The sequence below is a fragment of the Vulpes lagopus genome, chromosome 5, assembly GCF_018345385.1.
Source record: "Vulpes lagopus strain Blue_001 chromosome 5, ASM1834538v1, whole genome shotgun sequence".
Lineage (NCBI taxonomy): Eukaryota > Metazoa > Chordata > Mammalia > Carnivora > Canidae > Vulpes > Vulpes lagopus.
The window spans coordinates 2283578-2293708 of record NC_054828.1 but is presented as its reverse complement, the minus strand read 5'-3'; the positions used below and the strand labels follow the sequence as shown (position 1 = coordinate 2293708).

The following is a 10131-nucleotide window of genomic DNA, read 5'->3' as shown; positions in this document are numbered from 1 at the left end:
ATTATTTTTTAAGAGGTCCCGTCATTTTAATGAAGTTTGCCATGAAAAGCAGTAATCTCAGCTAATCACTCTGCCCTCCTCCTCCAGCAAGCCCCACCTCCCTTTGTCCCTCCTCCCTGCAATCCTCCTCGCTCCCAGGATGGGAAGAAGTGTCACGACATGGGCGCAGCCTCCTGCCAACAGCATGAAACAGGACGAGTAAAAATACCATTAGGAAGAGTTTTGTTGTGCCGTCATCTCAGGAGTCGTGGATGGAGACAGGGGCAACGGCTGGGTGAGGTCTGGGGGTCTCTTGGGGATGAGAATTTGCCTGATTGGCACTCGGCCCGTCATTCACCCAGTAGGGAGGCTACTATACCCAAGAGGGCCGGGCGGGCTGTATGGTGAGGATAGGAGAGCCAAAATCCCCTTCTCCTTCCTCCCCTAACGGGCTCTCCGGCTCCCAACTGGGGAACAGACTCACGGTTCCCTCAAGGTTTCCTCTGTGGTTCCTTGGGCAGGCAGCGGGGGGTGGGGGGCATGTCCCCCAGTGCTGCCCAATGCTACCCCCAGCTCAGGGCTTCTCTCCTCCCGTGAGCACCAGGGCCCGCAGGATGTCAGGCGGCGCTACAATCCCCTTGACCCCATCACCCCCATCTACCACTACGAGTCGGTGACCTCGGCGTCCCCCAGCCTGTACATGGATGGTGGTCTCTCTCCAGAGTCTCACACAGGTAGCCCTCGAGGACACTCTCAAAGTGATGTGAGCATTTAAATTAAATACACAGAATGTGATCGATGTTCCACGGCTTGGGCCACAGACACGTCTAGGTTGATGTAGGTCTTTTCGACTGCCAGACCGACGGGCATCAAACTTAGAGCGGACGTCCACCACACGGCCTTTCCAGTCTACTTGGTGTCGTACAAAGATGCCCAGAGCCACACAGACAGGGGTGGTGGTGCAGGCCGTAGCAACATGGGCAGAGGTGCCAATCTGTAGCTCTTCCAAAGGCTTGGACATGAACTCTGGTTTGGGGAACTCCATTATAAACTTGGGGAACTTGGGGAGGCTCCATTATAAACTTGGGGAACTTGGGGAGGCTCCTCTTGGGGGTGAGGGATGTACAAAGTGTTGCCTGACTCTGGGTCAACAACTGGCAGCCTGTGGATCTTGTTCCGAGCTGATGGAGAGACAGCATCAGACGAGGTAGCATTAGGAAAAATGCAGACAAGACGTTTGAAGGAGACTTGTTGGTACACCTTCCTCTGAGTTTCTGACTTGTGTTCTTTGAGCTCATAGATGTTTTTTTAATTTTTTAAAATTTAAATTCAATTTGCCAACATATAGTAGAACACCCAGTGCTCATCCCATCACATGCCCTCCTCAGTGCCTGCCATCCAGTCACCCCCTTCCCTCCACCAACCTCCCCTTCCATAACGCTTTGTTTCCCAGAGTTAGGGGTCGCTCACGGTTTGTCTTCTGCTCTAATTTTTCCCACTCGGTTCCCCTCCTTATAATCCCTTTCACTATTTCTTATATTCCACAAATGAGTGAGACCATATGATGATCGTCCTTCTCTGATGGACTTACTTCACTCAGCATCATACCCTCCAGGTCCATCCATGTCGAAGCAAATGGTGGGTATTTGTCCTTTCTGATGGCTGAGGAATGTTCCATTGTATATGTAGACCATGTGTCCTTATCCATTCATCTGTTGAAGGACATCGTGGCTCCTCCCACAGCTTGGCTCTTGTAGACATTGCAGCTATAGACACAGCTGGTAGATCTGTACCAAGGCTGATTTACGGCAGCGGTGCAGGGTATTGATGATGGTCAGCATGCCCACAAAACTTTGCATCTTACAATCCCTCTAAGGGGCAGCTCGGACACCACTAGTCGCTGAAGCAAAGGAAGCTTCCTTCACCTGCAGGGACATATCCAATACCACTGATTTGGAGCTGGTGGGGATCAGGCCACAGCAGCAATGAAACCTCCTGAAGAAAGGATACACACTACTGTTGGATTCTGGGGTCTCTTGAAGATGCTCATTTTCTGGAGAGGGGGAGCTACCTGAAGAAGCGACCGTCTCCATTTCAAGAGGCTCTGACTGGTTTCGCTTGCCTTAGGAAGCTCTCTGGGAGCGGCACAGGCTGGGATTGCATTTTCAAGAACTAGATACATGTTCGTTTTTATGATTAATTTTATCACCTGTAATATTTCTCTCAAATAATTTAATCGTGTTCATTTTTCTCCTAATAATTTACAGAAGGGCAGAGATAGAAGACGAGGGACAAGCAGGCCCCATGCCCAATGCAGAGCCTGACACAGGCTCCATCTCACGACCTTGAGATCATACCCTGAGCTGAAATCAAGAGGTGGATGTATCACCGACTGAGCTACCCAGGGGCCCCTTCACTTGTATATTTTTAAATTTTGTATTCATCTGATGTTTTTTAATGTTTTATTATTTCTGGTGTTTAAGTATATTATTTAGTTTCCATTTTTTAATGATTTTTGAATATTTCAAATAGGATATCTGCATTTTGGACTCATGTAAAATAAATACTCGGTGCTGGTATTGTGTCCTCACAGCGGCCTTAGCATCAGTGCCCTCACATCATGACCCCCAGCCACACCAGCAGCCTGGCTGGGTTCCACATGCAGCCCCAGCCCGTTCCTGCCCAGGCCCCCGGTGCACATTCCTTGTCCGATACCCAACATCTTCTCAGTTCCTGGGGTTTTGCTACCTGTTAGCATCTCAGAGAAGCTTTGCCTGACCATCCTTCCAAAGAGATTCCCCATCACCCTCCATGTCCTCCCTCTTTCATTTGTCTGAATGGAATTAATCGACCTGAATTTGCATAACGCATTTGTTGCTTATTGTCTGCCTCCCTTGTTAAGATTAATCACCATAAAAGCAGGAATATTGGCAGGGCTGCTTGCTGCCCTACCTTTGCTGATAGAACGCCCCTTGACACAGAGTAAAATTCAATAAGCATTCGTTAAATAAATAAATGAATGAGAATGGCTAAAAATAGTTTAGGGCAGGAGGAGGACAAAAAAATGAAAACCAAAGAGTTCAGAAACAGAGAGAAAACTCACAGGTGTGGGAGGCAGAAAAGACTCGTCCCAACATACAGATAAGTGGTGACTCCAAAAAAAGAATCGAAATAATGTCTTTGAGAACATTTAGGGAGGTGATTCAAAACGTTTTTTTAGACATTAAAGGAGTCTTTAATCTACATTTTAACAGGGCACCTCATATTTCAGGGGAAAAATGGAAAAACTGATGAAGAGTTAGTTCTGAAATGCACTGTAATAAGATTCACTGAATTTTAAAATAAACAATTTTGAAAACACACGCTAAACGAGTAAGTCTTCTAAAAGGGGAAAGAAATCTCCTGGCATAAGACTTTTCAACAGTAGCACACACCACGATGAAAGCAAATTCCTCCCAAAGAAAGAACAAGAGACTAGAATTTAATGTCCAGCCAGGTACACGATACGGGTGCCCGTTGTCAGTGCACGGGGCCTGCAGCCACCTGACATGCAAGAGCAGACTTTGCAGATGAGCACAGAGAATCGCTGCTTAGTGAGCTGCACCAGCTCAACCAGTGACCATTGGAAACCGTAAGAAAACTGGGTCTCTGCGTCGATCTGCGTGCACAGGTGCTCTAGACATGTGGACGTGAAGGACACCCTTCAAACGCTTAGGAAAAGCTATCAGAGAATACTTGGAAGAGTGTTCTTAAGTGAGTAACTGCAAACAGGCACCTGGGGCTTACACAGCCTTATATGTCAGCGACGCCTCAACCAGAAACTAAAAATAATGACACTACAAACCATAAAAAGAAAATAACTTTTCATCACAGTCCGCAAAGGAGGGGGCCTACTCAGCCCACAAAACATATTTGCAATTCCTGTGGCTGTCCACATTCAAAATATGAAACCAAAGAAGTCTTTTTGAATCTCAACAGTTTGAAAACAACCCCAAGAAGCAGAACGTATCAATAAGCATTTCACGTAACAGCAGCCTGTGAGTCGACACGACACCCGATTAATAACCAGGAAAAGGAGAATTTAGGTTGAATATACATTTGAAGCAAAGGTAATTACGTTTTTTTTTAAGAAGTTGACATTTGTAGACAAATATAGGAAACCGTAGATTCACCTCAGCTCTGCTTGTGTCAAACACGTCAGTAGTGAACAAATGATTACACTTCATTTTGTAAAAACCAACGATCAAACGTATTCATAACCTACAACCCTGTGAAAACACTCTAAAGATATGCCCCTGGACAAAAAAAAAAAAAAAGTGTAATCGTGTAAAATTTGGAAGCTGCCCAAGTGTCAATGAGGGGATGAAGGAATCCACCGTTTACTGGAAGATTATGTGCCACGTGGAGCAAGAACCCCAGGCAATGGCAGTCATGTCCCTCTCAGGGGACAGAGCAAGTCACAGAAGATCTTGGAAGGACAGCACTGCTGTGTCACCTGCACACAACCCATCACTTAGGAATGTGTACTGATTCGGCAAAGTGATGAAGGTAATCAAGAGGATGGTAAAAACAAAATCAGACTAGTTGACACCTTGGCGGGGCTAGAACTGGGACGGGGAAGAAGCACATGGAGAATGTTCTCTCTCATGCTCCGTGTCCTGAGAAGGGTGGTGAGTGCAGGTGCTGGCTTCATTATGAACCTTTATGACATTTGTTTTTAAATACATATGCTTGGGATGCCTGGCGGGCTCAGCAGTGGAGCGTCTACCTTCAGCCCAGGGCATGACCCCAGGGTCCCAGGATCGAGTCCCACATCGGGCTCCCCTCAGAAAGCCTGTTTCTCCCTCTGTCTGTGTCTCTGCCTCTCTCTCTGTGTCTCTCAGGAATAAATAAAATCTTACAAAAAAATAAAAATAAATAAATAAATACATATGCTTGGCCCCCAGAACACTGTTCATTTCCTACTACAGTTTCGATAAATATTTGCTGGATGACAGAGCGACTCCTTATTTTTCCCAGGATGAGCTCCAAGAGAACAAGGGGGTAATCCACAGGAGAATAGAGACGAGCATAAGAGCAAGTCAGAGAAGCCTCAGGTGACACTGGGCCTCCGGGGAGGGGTGCATGGGGAGGGGCCCAGAATGAATCCTAGCGATGCGCTGGTGCATCTGCTGTGACATCGTGGCGCTTGGCTTCCCCGTCATCTGAGGGGTCTGCTGGGGGTTTGAGGTCATATGTGAAGCAACAAAAGGAGACATCGACTCCGAGGCAGACAAGCCACCGCCAACAGGCAAGGCGAGCACGGCGCCCTGCAGTAGCTTCGTGATGGTAGCAAGTACGCAGAGCGCCAACTGGCCCCACGCCGCCGTGTGGCCAGGATCACGGGATGGAGGAAGACGGAGGTGTGCACGTGCTGGGGTGAGGGCGGGTGGGGATGCTCTGTTGTCACCCATGGACCAAAACACCGAGCTAGAGCCGCATGGTGATATGACTCAGAAATTCAGAGAGAGAGAAACAAAGTGAGAGCCCGGAGGGGGGACACGAGCTGCCCTGGGGTAAACTTGGGGTGGGGGTGGGGTAGAGGTGGAGGGGCAGGGCAGGCTCGCCGTCTGAGTCACGCACTCCACAGCCCCATGCTATGACAACAGACCCACATTCTCTACGAAAGGGACAATTAGGTTTAAAATCATTCTGTAGGGGACCCCGGGGTTGCTCAGCGGTTGAGCATCTGCCTTCAGTTCAGGTTGTGACCCCGGGATCCCGGGATCGAGTCCCACATCGGGGTCCCCGCAGGGAGCCTGCTTCTCCCTCTGCCTGTGTCTCTGCCTCTTTCTCTATGTCTCTCATGAATAAGTAAATATGATTTTTTAAATAAATTAAAATTTTAAAAAATTGTTCTGCACCTTGAGAAAACAGAAACAAAAGGAGACAAACAGGATTTTCAGAACATCAGTGTAGGGAGGATGCCGTCACGTCCGCGACCCAGAAAGGTGCTTCACTGCTGTGAAAGCCTCATCCCTCCCGGGCACACGGGCTGTCAGGCCCTCTATCCTGACCACGCGAGGACGCCACTCTTCCCGAAACTGCAACTGTGGACACGATGGCCTTTCTGTCCTCAGCACCCTCGGGAGCGGTGGGTCACAGGACCGAGATCAGAGGCGGGGACGCCGGGGACGGACGGAGCCCACTGCGCAATCACAGATGTGCCTCCTGACCCGCCGGTGGTGCCTCGCAGTTCACAAAACCCTTCAAACACGGTTTCATCTGCCCTCGGATGTTGCTTGTCGAGTTATTTTCGTAGGACACACATCTGGACGTCTCCCTGCACCAAGCAGGGCTCCCACGTCCTCAGGTGAGACTGTGCTGGGCACACAAAGCCCTGCTGTTCGCTCTGTCTGCCTTCGCTTTTCCCTCTTCTAGAGCCTGTGCCCGAACCTTGAGTAGTGAGGCCTCAGCGTTGCTCTTCTGGAAGCTTTCCTTGCGAGGCCACGGTCCCTGCCTTGTTCTGCACATTTCTCCATGCGCGCTTCGGAGATGCGGGCACCTGCGGTCCACGTGCGGCCTGGCGCGGGCCTCCCCGTGCTCTTGTCTCCGAAACCCTGTGCTGCAGCCGCAGCTTTCCCTCCGACCGTCCTGCTCCGAATTCCCCGTTTTCTCCCTCTCCTGCACCCTCTGTGTCACCTCCACCTTCCAGCTTGAACCGAGGCCGTTGGGAACTGGCTTCCCAGTTGTTCTGTCTTTTTCTTTTTTCTTTTAAGATTTTATTTAGTTATTCATGAGAGACAGAGAGGCAGAGACCCAGGCAGAGGGAGAAGCAGACTCCATGCAGGGAGCCTGATGTGGGACTCGATCCTGGGACCCTGGGGTCACGCCCCAGGCCCAAGGCAGGTGCCAAACCTCTGAGCCACCCAGGGGTCCCCTGTTCTGTCTTTTTCAAGACGAAGTCCGGGGGTAACAAGTGGCTCGCCACTGATGGGGTGCGCCTGCTTCTCAGAGCCGGTGGGAGGATGGCCCGCACACTGGGGACAGGCTAGTCCGCAGGGGTCGGGGGGTGACGCGGACATCCCCGGAGCCACCCGCTTACACCCACCCCACTCCCTGCGGCTCCTGCGACGATGTCCTTGCTCCTCGATGTGCCTCTGCCGCCAGGAATTCCGGTCTCTCCGTCCCTGCAGATGGAGTCTCCCCCACTGACGTCCCCACTAGCCCACCTTCTATTTCTGTCTTTCCATAATTTTATGTCTGCTCTCTCGTTCCTGTAATTTCGCTCATGACTTTCCAAAGTCTTTCCTATGTCTACGTGGGTGTGCTAAGACGGATCATTTTGACATGTCAAAAATTCGTATCTCAAAAGTATAGACAGATACAATTAAAGAAAATATTCTATTTATATTGGGAACATAAAATCATAAAAGTGTGTGCGAATAAACCAAAATAGAAATGTGCAATATTATGTAAAGAAGAGGGAGCATTAGGCAGTTCTAAGGAATCCACCCCAAATCGTGGAACAAACGGAAAGTCATATATGGCCTTAGAGAGGCAGCGTAGACACATCCAGGCTTCACACGTCCCGACCCAGCGCACCTGTGAGCTGAGGGGACCTTGCTGGTGCGCACACGGCTTCTGGTACATTTGCGTATTTGTACCTCCCGCGTGCGCTGCGTGCAGGTGTGCATGCGTGTGCACAGGTGTGCGCGTGATCTCCAGTGGAACTATCTTCATAAACCAGCAAGAAAGAGGGCAGAGCCGGAATCTGCGTTACTTAGGGGCCACGGTGCCTGAAGGTGAGGCACCGTGCGGAGCCGCCCAAGCACACGCGGGGACTTAACGCGCAAGGGAAGCATCATTTCAAAATTGGGGAGAAAAAACATGGGGGAGGCGGTCAGCGCCCACACGACACTGCAGCTTTGTTGAAACGTGATGAGGACCTCGGTTTGCCCCTCACTCAAGGCTCAGCCCATGGGGGCTCGGCTGGTGGCGGGGCGAGGTCACAGCCACACTCCGAGGAGGTGACGCGGGCAAGGGGACTCCAGCCCCGGGTCACAGGGCTCTCCCCGGCCTCCCTGGGGACCCCAGCCTGGCCGTGGGGTCAGGGCTGCGGGACTCGCCCCCCCCTCCGGTCTCTCTGCTCCCCTCCCCTCCCCTCCCCTCCCCTCCCCTCCCCACTCCTCCCCTCTCCTCCCTGCTCCCGCCTCAGGCCCTGAGTCACCCATGGTTCCCTCAGGCAGTGTCTGGCCCAGGGGCCTCCACATCAACACTTCTATGTAATCCCATCTACCACAAGTATTTTAAGGCACACGGGAAGTTTCTTGAAATAATTTTAGAGTAAGGAAGCCTTTTCTAAAACCAAAAACTAAAAGAGAAAAAAATGAATTCTAGTAAATTTTTTGATATTTTAAATAGCATGGAAAAAAGCACAATTTGAAGAAAGCCAGTAGACGGAGGTTGTAAACTATGGATCCCTGTGTTCGGTCTCTGCAGAAACACAGGCGTAGGTAGGACTCTTATTACGAAGGGGCGATTTTCATAACATGTAATGATAGTCATCAAATCACCAAGAAAACTACTAACCATTCAATAGAAGGGTAATTAAAAGACACGAATACAGATTTGGCCAAAAAAGGATGTACAGGTGTCAGTTAAGCATGGAAAGCCTCGCGATTATCCACTAATCAATTAGGGCCTTACGGTTTTGAACTAGAAAAATAGAAACAAATGAAAACCCAGACCCACAGGCACCGCTGGATGTGAGCCCGCGGGCACCTCACAGGAGGGGGTCCCGTGTCAGAGAGGGGGGTCACAGCCAGGTCCCCCAACACTTGCGAGTGCTGAGGGCTGACCTGCGACTCAGCAGTTCTGCGTGGGCATCGATCCCGCAACGGCCCCACCTCCGCGCGGGAGCCCACTACCATGGAGAGCGCAGGGGAGAAGCCTGGGTCCCTGGGGAGGCCCGCTGGCCGGGGCTGTCGGCCATCCTACGCTGCAACACCACATCATTAATTAAAAAGAAAAAAAAAAGGGATCCCTGGGTGAAGCAGCGGTTTAGCGCCTGCCTTTGGCCCAGGGTGCGATCCTGGAGACCCGGGATCGAATCCCACGTCGGGCTCCCAGTGCATGGAGCCTGCTTCTCCCTCTGCCTCTCTCTCTCTCTCTCTCTCTCTCTCTCTCTCTCTGTGACTATTATAAATAAATAAAATTTTTAAAAAAAGACTTATTAAAAAAGTAAGTCTAAAAAAAAAAGAAAAAAAAGAGCATCGTATTTATTGAAAAGGAAAATCTCTCCAATAAACCCTGAGTGGGGCGGGGAACGATGGGCAGAGCATGCCGGCGTCGGTTCAAATGAAGAGGATACGTGTGATTGCACTTTGTGGCCCCCAAGCATGCGTGGAAGGCAGCAGGCGGAGCACCAGGATGTCTCCTTGGAGAGGAGGTGGAGGCCGGGTGGGGTCGAGGGGTGAGCCCTTGCCCTGGGGACCCCTCCCCCGTGTCTCTGTCCTGAGAGGCGGGTCCTGCCGTCCTCCAGGAGTAAGAGCCACCAGAGCTCTGCTGCCCCACAGCCTCTGGGGGACCCACCTCCCCTCCCCACTGCTAGCTGTGTCCGCCCGCTCCCAGCTGCTCACCTGGCAAGGACAGCTCACAGTCCGCGGCCTCCTCGGCCTGCCCGGGCCTCCCGGACCGACCCCCCACCCTCCACCCCATGCGTTCCTGTGAAATCACCCTGAAGAGGGGAACCGACTGAGCTACATTGTGAAAATCTAAGTGTCCTGCAGCAGGAGGCATCCTGGCCATGGGGGCGGATGCAGGAAATGGTCCTGCTGGCCCCTCGGCGGGGAGCTCCCTCCAGATGACCAGCCTCCTGGGGGCTCACAGGGACAAGCCCCAGGCTGGGGGACCCTCCAGGGCTGGCCTGCCGAGGACACGCGGCCCTGCAGCACGGGTGAGGGCCAGCCACGGGGAAAAGAGCAAAGGCTGAACCACGCGGAGCAGAGTGGTTCCCTCGCCTGAGGGCAGGGGCAGAGACGGAAATGGGGGAGAGCCAAGGGTGGGGATGTGAGACCTGGGCCAGAACCGGCTTCCCCCGGACCCGGGCTGGCGGGAAGTCAAGGGCCAGGGCTGGCGGAGCAGAGTGGATGGGGCAGGGAGGCCTGTAGT

General features: G+C 51.6%; 1 pseudogene; it reads right to left on the bottom strand.

Annotated features, from left to right (window-relative positions):
• Positions 1–553: 553 nt before the first annotated feature.
• LOC121492100 lies at positions 554–2072 on the bottom strand (annotated as a pseudogene).
• Positions 2073–10131: the final 8059 nt, after the last annotated feature.